General features: G+C 47.1%; 3 non-coding genes across 3 annotated transcripts; all 3 read right to left on the reverse strand.

The window, feature by feature from the left end:
* TRNAK-UUU (transfer RNA lysine (anticodon UUU)) lies at nucleotides 1-73 on the reverse strand. Its single transcript has one exon. It is a non-coding gene; the product is annotated as a tRNA-Lys (tRNA).
* Nucleotides 74-1371: 1298 nt separating this feature from the next.
* TRNAK-UUU (transfer RNA lysine (anticodon UUU)) lies at nucleotides 1372-1444 on the reverse strand. Its single transcript has one exon. It is a non-coding gene; the product is annotated as a tRNA-Lys (tRNA).
* A 7563-nt stretch (nucleotides 1445-9007) lies between these two features.
* On the reverse strand, nucleotides 9008-9147 carry LOC141168222 (U4 spliceosomal RNA). Its single transcript, XR_012251967.1, has one exon. It is a non-coding gene; the product is annotated as a U4 spliceosomal RNA (small nuclear RNA).
* Nucleotides 9148-9863: the final 716 nt, after the last annotated feature.

A 9863-nucleotide genomic window follows, 5' to 3' on the forward strand; every position in this document is an offset into this window, starting at 1 on the left:
TGCCCGAGCAGGGACTTGAACCCTGGACCCTCAGATTAAAAGTCTGATGCTCTACCAACTGAGCTATCTGGGCTTCTGTACATGATCTCTGACACAATGACTTTCTCCTGTATTATCGGCCGTCTGCTCCTCCTTTCTGGTTACAGACTATCACCACTCACCACTATACGTTCTGTCCATTGGTTTCTACGTCCTGGAAGGGAACCGTCTCTTCTGTATTCCAGACCTGTCCAGCAATGCAGAGATGATCCCATAAGAGGCAACGATTGAATTGGGGAGAGGACGTCATCAGGGACTTATAATGACTTGTGGATGGGACAGGATGATATCAGGGACTTATAATAAACTGGAGAGTGAGGACGGACGCTATCAGGGACTTATATTGAATTGGGAGAAAAAGGAGGAGGACGTCATCATGGACTTTTAATGAATTAGTTAGTTAGAGAAGATGCTATACAGGGACTTATAATGAATTGTGGGACAGGGGAGCCCACTATTAGGGACTTATCATGAATTGACATTGGGGAGGATACCCAAAGGGACTTATAACGGATTGGGGTCTGGGAGTGGACACTATCAGGGATATATTATGAACTAGGGGTGGAAGAGGACACTATACAGGGAGCTGTAATCAATTGTGGGTGGGAGAGGCTGCTATCAGAGGCTTATAATGATTTGGGGGATGGGGAGGGACTTATAGTGGTAAGAACTAAAAATAGTGACTGAATGCCACTGTGCCATAAACACATAATAATACCAAATAGTGACTGAATATCTCTATACCATGAAGACATAATAACGCCAAATAGTTTTTGAATATTTCTGAATACCGCCAAACCATGAAAGCATAATAACGCCAAATAGTGACTGAATACCACCATACTATAAATACATAATTGTAAATTCCCCCCAAAATTAAATTGGGGGGAGGGGGATTCTAATTCCTCTTACTGTGGCTTTGCTTTTAATTTTGATTACAGTTATACCAGGAACACATAATTAAACCAATACTCACCTAAAACCGCCATCCCATGACAATATATTGTCAAATAGTGACTGATTACTTCCATACCAAGACCACATAATAACACCAAATAGGGACTGAATACCGCCATATAGTCCCTCTATACAGACTGTCCACATGTTTCTACTACGTGGAATATGTAACGAGCCCTCTAGTACATTACATTATCAGTGATCGCCTGTTGTTGGCGCCAAGAGAGCAGCTAAGAAGAACATGGTCACCACTTAAGACTGTCCAAAATCAAAAGAATTCCGCTAACAATGATTTTTTCCATCATTTATCCTTCTCTAGGTCTCTTATATCCTTATGAAATAACATTTATTGTTTTCCTCTTTGTTAAAAGCTTCTGCCCGAACAGGGACTTGAACCCTGGACCCTCAGATTAAAAGTCTGATGCTCTACCGACTGAGCTATCCGGGCTTCTGTACATGATCACTGACACAATGATTTTCTGCTGCAGCTGTCGGCCGTCAGCTCCTCCTTTCTGGTTACATAGTATCACACACACACACTTTCTCCTACAACTATCTGCTTTCTGCTTTTCTTTCCAGTTACACAGTATCACCACCTGTGCACACATTCTGACACAATGACTTTCTCCTGAATTATCGGCCATCTGCTCCTCTTTTCGGGTTACACACTATCACCACTTCCAACTATTCATACTGTCCATTGGTTTCCACGTGCTGAAAAAAAAATTCACTTCTGTATTCCAGACTTGTCCAGCAATGCAGAGATAATCCCATAAGACATAACATTTGAATTGGGGAGAGGACATCATCAGGGACTTATAATGACTTGGGCGGTGGGAGAGGATGATATCAGGGACTGGACAAAGTCACTTGTGGCAAGTTAAAGGCGTGGGCAATATGAAAATCACAGCTGAAACCAGATAAAAAAAAAAAAGAGACGACGTTGACTCAATCTTTACATTGTGTATCTGTGTGTGCCATGCTAAGCATGGAGAACAGAAAAAGGAGACGAGAACTGTCTGAGGACTTGAGGATCAAAATTATTGAAAAATATCAACAATTTCAAGGTTACAAGTCCATCTTCAGAGATCTTGATGTTCCTTTGTCCACGGTGCACAACATAATCAAGAAGTTTACAACCCATAGCACTGTAGCTAATCTCCCTGGATGTGTACGGCAGAGAAAAATTGTTGAAAGGTTGCAACGCAGGGTAGTCCTGGGAAAAGGAGCCCCAATCAGGTTCCAAAGAAATTCAAGCTGTCCTGCAAGCTGAGGGTGTATCAGTGTCAGCGCGAGCTATCCACCGACATTTGAATGAAATGAACCGCTATGGTGGGAGATCCAGGAGGACTCCCCTGCTGACCGAGAGACATAAAAAAGCTAGACCAAAAAGTACGCGAGTAAGACAAAATCCTTCTGGGAAAGCATTTTATGGATGAGACCAAGATAGAGCTTTTTGGTAAAGCACATAATTCTACTGTTTACCAAAAACAGAATGAGACGTACAAAGAAATCAACACAGTACTTAGAGTCAAATATGGTGGAGGTTCAAAGATGTTTTGGGGTTGTTTTGCTGCCTCTGGAACTGGGTGATTTATTGTGTGCAAGGTATTATGGAATCTGAGGATTTTGGGTCACAATGTATTGCCCGGTGTCAGAAAGCCGGGATTGCATCCTAGGTCATGGGTCTTCCAGCAGGACAATGATCCCAAACATACTTCAAGAAGCCCCCAGAAATGGATGGAAACAAAGCGTTGGAGAGTTCTGAAGTGGTCAGTAATGAGTCCGGATCTAGATCCCATTGATCACCTGTGGAGAGATCTTACAATTGCTGTTGGGAGAAGACGCCTTCACATTTGAGAGACCTGGAGCAATTTGCAAAAGAAGAGTCCAAGATTCCAGGTGAGAGGTGTAAGAATCTGATGGTTATAGGAACCGACTTGTCAGGAATATTATAAAATATTGATATCAGTGACAGCTTAACAGAATATTAGCCCTTCTCCCATGCCCTCTGCTGTAGTGTTTGTCCAGAGATGACAATCATACAGTGTCTAATGCAAATTATCACCACTTGTCAGCACCGAGCTGTCCCATTTTCCTTCTGCCAGCACAAAGCCCGAATTAACGCAGGACTGATAAATAGTTATTCACACACGGCCAGGGAAGAAGTGTGAAAACTTCGTTAGGGAACCAAGCCTCTTGTCTCTGAGAGAGCAGGGGGTAATTACTATGCGGGCTTGCGCTAATTTACATGTAACTGTTGAAGACCAGTTCCCCAGCTACAAAGGGGAATTTGCAGACATGATGACTCCGATATTAGATATGAAATAATATGAGTTCTATAGGTCCGACAATAACGGGACCCATATGTGGAGTAAGCAAATCAGCCCCGGAATATGCAGGTATTTTTCCACGGCCGTAACCAACATCGGGGGGCCGTAGTGAAAGAACCCCGGAATAGCAGACTGCAGCGATGTGATGTGTAATATCAAAAGAAAGATAAAATCATGAGGGAAAATATGGCGTAGTTTGCGAACTTCTGCGATTAACGAGCGATGAGTTATCGCAAAAGTCAGCATTTCTAATAAATCTACAGGCTGAAGACCGGCCCACATGATGTCACCGCAAGGGGCGTGTGGCCAAATCTCTACTTAGGTATAAAGTAATCTATGGGGAAGACAGAAGTACTCATTGCTGGGGGGAATACGAATTATACGCAAAGAGTCCTGTTCAATAACAGCAATCTGGAGAACCCCCCCCTCCCACTATATTGAATCGTCACCGCGATCGTGTAGTGTAAGTAATTTTCACTCTTTACCCTGTTTATTTTATGTAACTGTTTATGTATTTTAATGCCCCCTTTGTAACATCCTTGTATATATTTTTCCTAAACACTGCCTCCCTTTTGGATTAAATATAAAATTGAATAGTTCTGTTTCTTTTGTTCTGTAATCGTTCTCCTCCCCGAAGCCATAAATGCTATCGGGTTGGTTCCTGACCCGATACAAGTCCATTAATACCGGGCTGTATTAAACCAGAACTGGTGGCAGCATACCATCTGGGGGATTTGAGAAAGACTGGCAGTGACGGTCGGAGGTGTGGATATATATTACTGGCGCAGCCAGGGAAATATATATATACCGCCCTCACTGCAGAGGGCCTCAAATACCCAGTGGGCTACAGGACGGCCTTTCCGGCGACCACTCGCTCTAGGTGCAGTACCTTGACTGACCTGAGAGGCGAGGGGGCGCCAGAGAGTTGTGCCTGTATTGTGGCGTCACGGATTGGTGACGTGTAAGGGACAACACACCCCAGTATCTTCCCCCGCTGGTGGCAGCTTCCTGGCACTACTTACTCTAGGTGCAGTACCTTGACTGACCTGAGAGGCATGGGGGCGCCAGAGAGCTGCACTCACCGGCCGGCAAGTTTTCCTGACAAATTGGTGGCAAGCGGTGGGATATTACAGAACATCAGTGGCTGGATTGAGCAATCATTACTGTCACTGAAAACTTGAACGATTCTTGCGAGAATTCTGTGCAGAGTTTTAAGAAATCAGACTCAGTGTTTTAATATTTTTTATCTGGGACATTACTATACGTGTAGCAGTTGCATCCCCTCCCTTCTCTTGTTTTTCTATCCTATCTTTTATTTGGCAAACAATGGCTACACGTGGTGAGCCCTGGTATCAACAGCAGACGAAGCCCACTCTCATCGCCCTCTGTGAGCTGAGGCAGATTGACCCCACGGGCAAAAACAAGGCCCAAATGATTGCTGAACTGTTACAAGGTGCTGCAGAGCCCGTCCGACAGCAAAGCCCTGATGATGGGGCGGCCAGCCAAGGCCCAGATGGCGCTGCCGCAGGGGTCCCACCAGTGATTGCCAGCCATACCCGCAACCAGGGTAGTGTGGACCCCCTCCTGCAGATGGCCTTGGAGCAGCTCGCCGCAGATGATCGTGATGGACGACTGCAGCTGATCCTGAAGTTCCAGGAGCGAGCAGAGCAACAGGCCCAAGCTGACCAAGAGGCTGTTGAGCGACAAGCCCAAGCTGACCGAGAGGAGCGCCAGGCCCAAGCTGACCGAGAGGCCGAGAGAGCTGAGCGCCAGGCACAAGCTGACCGAGAGGCTGCTGAGCGCCATGCCCAAGCTGACCAAGAGGCTGCTGAGCGACAAGCTGACCGACAACTCCAGCTGGAGCTAGCCCGGATTCAGAAGGAGTCGCCCTCTACGCAGACCCGTGAGTCCAACGGTGCCAGCTGCTTTAAACCCCGTCCTGAGCACTTCCCTGTGATGGAAAAGGATGGGGACTTGGACACATTTCTGCGAGGCTTTGAAAAGGCCTGCAGGCAGTATCAGCTGCCCTGGACCAGTGGGCCAGATATTTAACTCCAGGGCTCCGAGGAAAAGCCTTGGAGGTGTTTGCTTCCCTCCCTCGAGAACAAGATGGAGACTATGAGGCCGTCAAGCAGGCCCTGATAAAAAAGTACCAGCTGACTCCGGAGGTTTACCGGAAAAAGTTCAGAGCCCTCCAACGTGGACCACATGACACCTACAGCGATGTGGTAGACGGGCTCAGAACCAACTTTGAGCAGTGGATCCAAGGACTGTCAGTCACCACCTTCAAGGACCTGAAGGATCTGATGGTGAAGGACCAGTTTTTTCATCTTTGCCCAGTGGAAGTGAGACAGTTTGGGCTTAACCGGGAGACGAAGGAAGCCGCCAAAGCAGCCCAGATTGCGGATACCTATGAGGCCAACCGCACACCAGAGGTGCGGAAGTCAGCCGCCGCCAGCTGGAAAGGGGGTAAGCCGACAACCACCCCCAGTGTTCCAGCCCGCCGGCCCTCAGTGGGTCCTGCCCCTTCTTCCAGCACCTGGACTGCATTTGACTCCCGTAAGTGTTATACTTGTGACCAAACTGGTCACATCAGCCTTGTCTGCCCGGAGAGGCAGAACATGAACCCCACACCTGAGACCCCAGGGTCTACTACAGCCATTCTTTTTGTGGGTGGGGCGGTTGGCCGGGCCCGGGAGAACTTACAACCCGTTACTGTGGGAAACACAGTCACTGTCGGCCTTAAGGACACTGGCGCAGAATGCACCCTGATCCGCCCTGAGTTTGTGTTACCAGAGGAACTCATTCCTGGGAAGACCCTGACTGTCACCGGGTTTGGGGGTGTTCGCCGTCCCATACCGATGGCCCGAGTTTTCCTGGACTGGGGTGCGGGGAGGGGGTTAAGGGAAGTGGGGGTGTCGGAGAATCTCCCCACTAATGTGTTATTGGGAACTGATCTGGGACGGTTGGTTGCCCGATACATTCCTGACAACCCTCCCAGATCTAATATGTAATTTAATGCCGCTGTCAAAAATGTGAATGTGATGTCTAATAAAAGTGTGTGTTGTGATAAAGGGGAACTCAGCCACCTCACCCCGCGGGGTGATGCTGCTGAGGATCCCCTAAAGCGAGCCAGCATAAGTGCTAGGGGCAAGGGGAGCAGGCACGGACACCAGGAAGCAGGTCGTCCCGTGCAGGTGACCAATGTCACACCAGATGGTGACATGGTCAATGGTAGGTGCCCCATGACTAGCACGGCTCCAGAGGTAATGTGGAAGGATGGGGAGAAACACGGGGATCATAGGGAAAGGGGTCCCGGGCCGGCGACCAGTGTCACGACGGACTGTGACATGGCCGGTCATAGCCTCCCCCTAGGGAGCGCAGCTCTCAAGGTAAAGATGAGGACAGGTAAAAAGGTAGGCGGCATAACCAGGCGAGGTTACAGGAAAGTGTGTCCCCCTGTCTGTCAGGAGTATGGGAGGAAGGAACCCATAGCCTGTCAGAGGTGTGGGGAAAATGTATTCCAAACCAGTCAGGGTGATCAGAAAGCTGGACCCTCAGGTTGGTGGGCAAGTGGATCTGCGGCTTGTCAGATCAGCAGGAAGGGTGGGCCAGGAGGTGGGCTCAAGGGGCGATCTGTAAATCACCCCTTATGCCACCTCAAAGAGGGGGAGATGTCAGGAATATTATAAAATATTGATATCAGGGACAGCTTAACAGAATATTAGTCCTTCTCCCATGCCCTTTGCTGTAGTGTTTGTCCAGAGATGACAATCATACAGTGTCTAATGCAAATTATCACCACTTGTCAGCACCGAGCTGTCCCATTTTCCTTCTGCCAGCACAAAGCCGGAATTAACGCAGGACTGATAAATAGTTATTCACACCGGCCAGGGAAGAAGTGTGAAAACTTTGTTAGGGAACCAAGCCTCTTGCCTCTGAGAGAGCAGGGGGTAACTACTATGCGGGCTTGCGCTAATTTACATGTAACTGTTGAAGACCAGTTCCCCAGCTTCAAAGGGGAATTTGCAGACATGATGACTCCGATATTAGATATGAAATAATATGAGTTCTATAGGTCCAACAATAACGGGACCCATATGTGGAGTAACCAAATCAGCCCCGGAATATGCAGGTATTTTTCCACGGCCGTAACCAACATCGGGGGGCCGTAGTGCAAGAACCCCGGAATAGCAGACTGCAGCGATGTGATGTGTAATGTCAAAAGAAAGATAAAATCATGAGGGAAAATATGGCGTAGTTTGCGAGCTTCTGCGATTAACGAGCGATGAGTTATCGCAAAAGTCAGCATTTCTAATAAAAATCTACAGGCTGAAGACCGGCCCACATGATGTCACCGCAAGGGGCGTGTGGCCAGATCTCTCCTTAGGTATAAAGTAATCTATGGGGAAGACAGAAGAACTCATTGCTGGGGGGAATATGAATTATACGCAAAGGGTCCTGTTCAATAACAGCAATCTGGAGAACCCCCCCTCCCACTATATTGAATCGTCTCCGCGATCGTGTAGTGTAAGTAATTTTCACTCTTTACCCTGTTTATTTTATGTAACTGTTTATGTATTTTAATGCCCCCTTTGTAACATCCTTGTATATATTTTTCCTAAACACTGCCTCCCTTTTGGATTAAATATAAAATTTAATAGTTCTGTTTCTTTTGTTCTGTAATCGTTCTCCTCCCCAAAGCCATAAACGCTACCGGGTTGGTTCCTGACCCGATACAAGTCCATTAATACCGGGCTGTATCAAACCAGAACTGGTGGCAGCATACCATCTGGGGGATTTGAGGAAGGCTGGCAGTGACGGTCGGAGGTGTGGATATATATTACTGGCGCAGCCAGGGAAATATATATATACCGCCCTCACTGCAGAGGGCCTCAAATACCCAGTGGGCTACAGGATGGCCTCTCCGGCGACCACTCGCTCTAGGTGCAGTACCTTGACTGACCTGAGAGGCGAGGGGGCGCCAGAGAGTTGTGCCTGTATTGTGGCGTCACGGATTGGTGACGTGTAAGGGACAACACACCCCAGTATCTTCCCCCGCTGGTGGCAGCTTCCTGGCACTACTTACTCTAAGTGCAGTACCTTGACTGACTTGAGAGGCAAGGGGGCGCCAGAGAGCTGCACTCACCGGCCGGCAAGTTTTCCTGACACGACTGATTGCTGATATTTATTCCAAAGGGTGAAACCAAATATTAAGTTGAGGGTGCCAACAATTTTGTCCGAACCATTATTGGGGTTTTGTGTAAAATTATGTCCAATTTGCCTTTTCTTCTCTGTTTTTTTTGTGTTGTTCCAACACTGACAAAGGAAACAAACACGTGTAGAACAAAACACGGGGAATTATAATAATGTTCTGAGAAATACTGCAGCTTCTGGAACAATTTCAAGGGTGCTGACACCCTAGCCATACCATGACTACATGATAACACAAAAATATATAACATGACTATATGGAGAAATCTCCGGGGAAGCAGCTGACTAGATAGTAATCCTGTAATTGATCCCGCACGTTTCTTTGCTGATTCTCTTGTCCTCTGGGAAGTGAAATGTTACTTATAATTCTCAGCCCGACACATGTAACATACGGCTCCAATACAACTGTATACACGTAATTATCTCCGATAAAAGAAGTGCATAATACTAACACCATTATTCAGTCTACTGGGAGACTGTCAAAAATTGCCATGCTGACTGTATTACGAGCCCTCATGGCGGGGTATTGGGAAAAGTTTTCAACTAGCAATAATCACGCCTCGGATAAACCTCATGGGCTATGATACTGCCACTGCGCAAAGCTGGAGGCCATCTGTGAGGAGCTGCGGCCTCCGGATCTGGGGCTCTGTCTACACTGAGGAGAGACAAAGTCATTAGGGGGCTGTGGGAGCAAAGGATTCTGGGAGTGGATATGCTAATAACGCCCCTCCCCTAAATCTATAATGGAAGAAAGAAAAGCCCCCCAGGCTGGGGGAGGGGAGGGGGTTCATCCTTCATCTGACTGCTCTTCAATAACTGAATACCGCCATATCATCACCACATAATAACACCAGATAGTGACTGAATACCGCCATACCATCACCACATAACACTAAATAGTGACTGAATACCGCCATACCATCACCACATAATAACACCACAAAGTGACTGAATACCGCCATACCATGACCATATAATAACACCAAATAGTGACTGAATACCGCCATATCATCACCACATAATAACACTAAATAGTGACTGAATTCCGCCATACTATCACCACATAATAACACCAAATAGTGACTGAATACCGCCATAGTATCACCATATATAATAAAACCAAATAGTGGCTGAATACCGCCATACCATCACCACATAACACCATATAGTGACTGAATACCGCCATACCATCACCACATAACACCATATAGTGACTGAATACCGCCATACCATCACCACATAATAACACCAAATAGTGACTGAATACCGCCATACCATCACCACATAACACCAGATAGTGACTGAATACCGCCATACCAT

Source organism: Phyllobates terribilis, unplaced genomic scaffold (genome assembly GCF_046119375.1).
Source record: "Phyllobates terribilis strain yellow unplaced genomic scaffold, ASM4611937v1 Scaffold_11__3_contigs__length_659146591, whole genome shotgun sequence".
In the NCBI taxonomy this organism is placed as follows: domain Eukaryota; kingdom Metazoa; phylum Chordata; class Amphibia; order Anura; family Dendrobatidae; genus Phyllobates; species Phyllobates terribilis.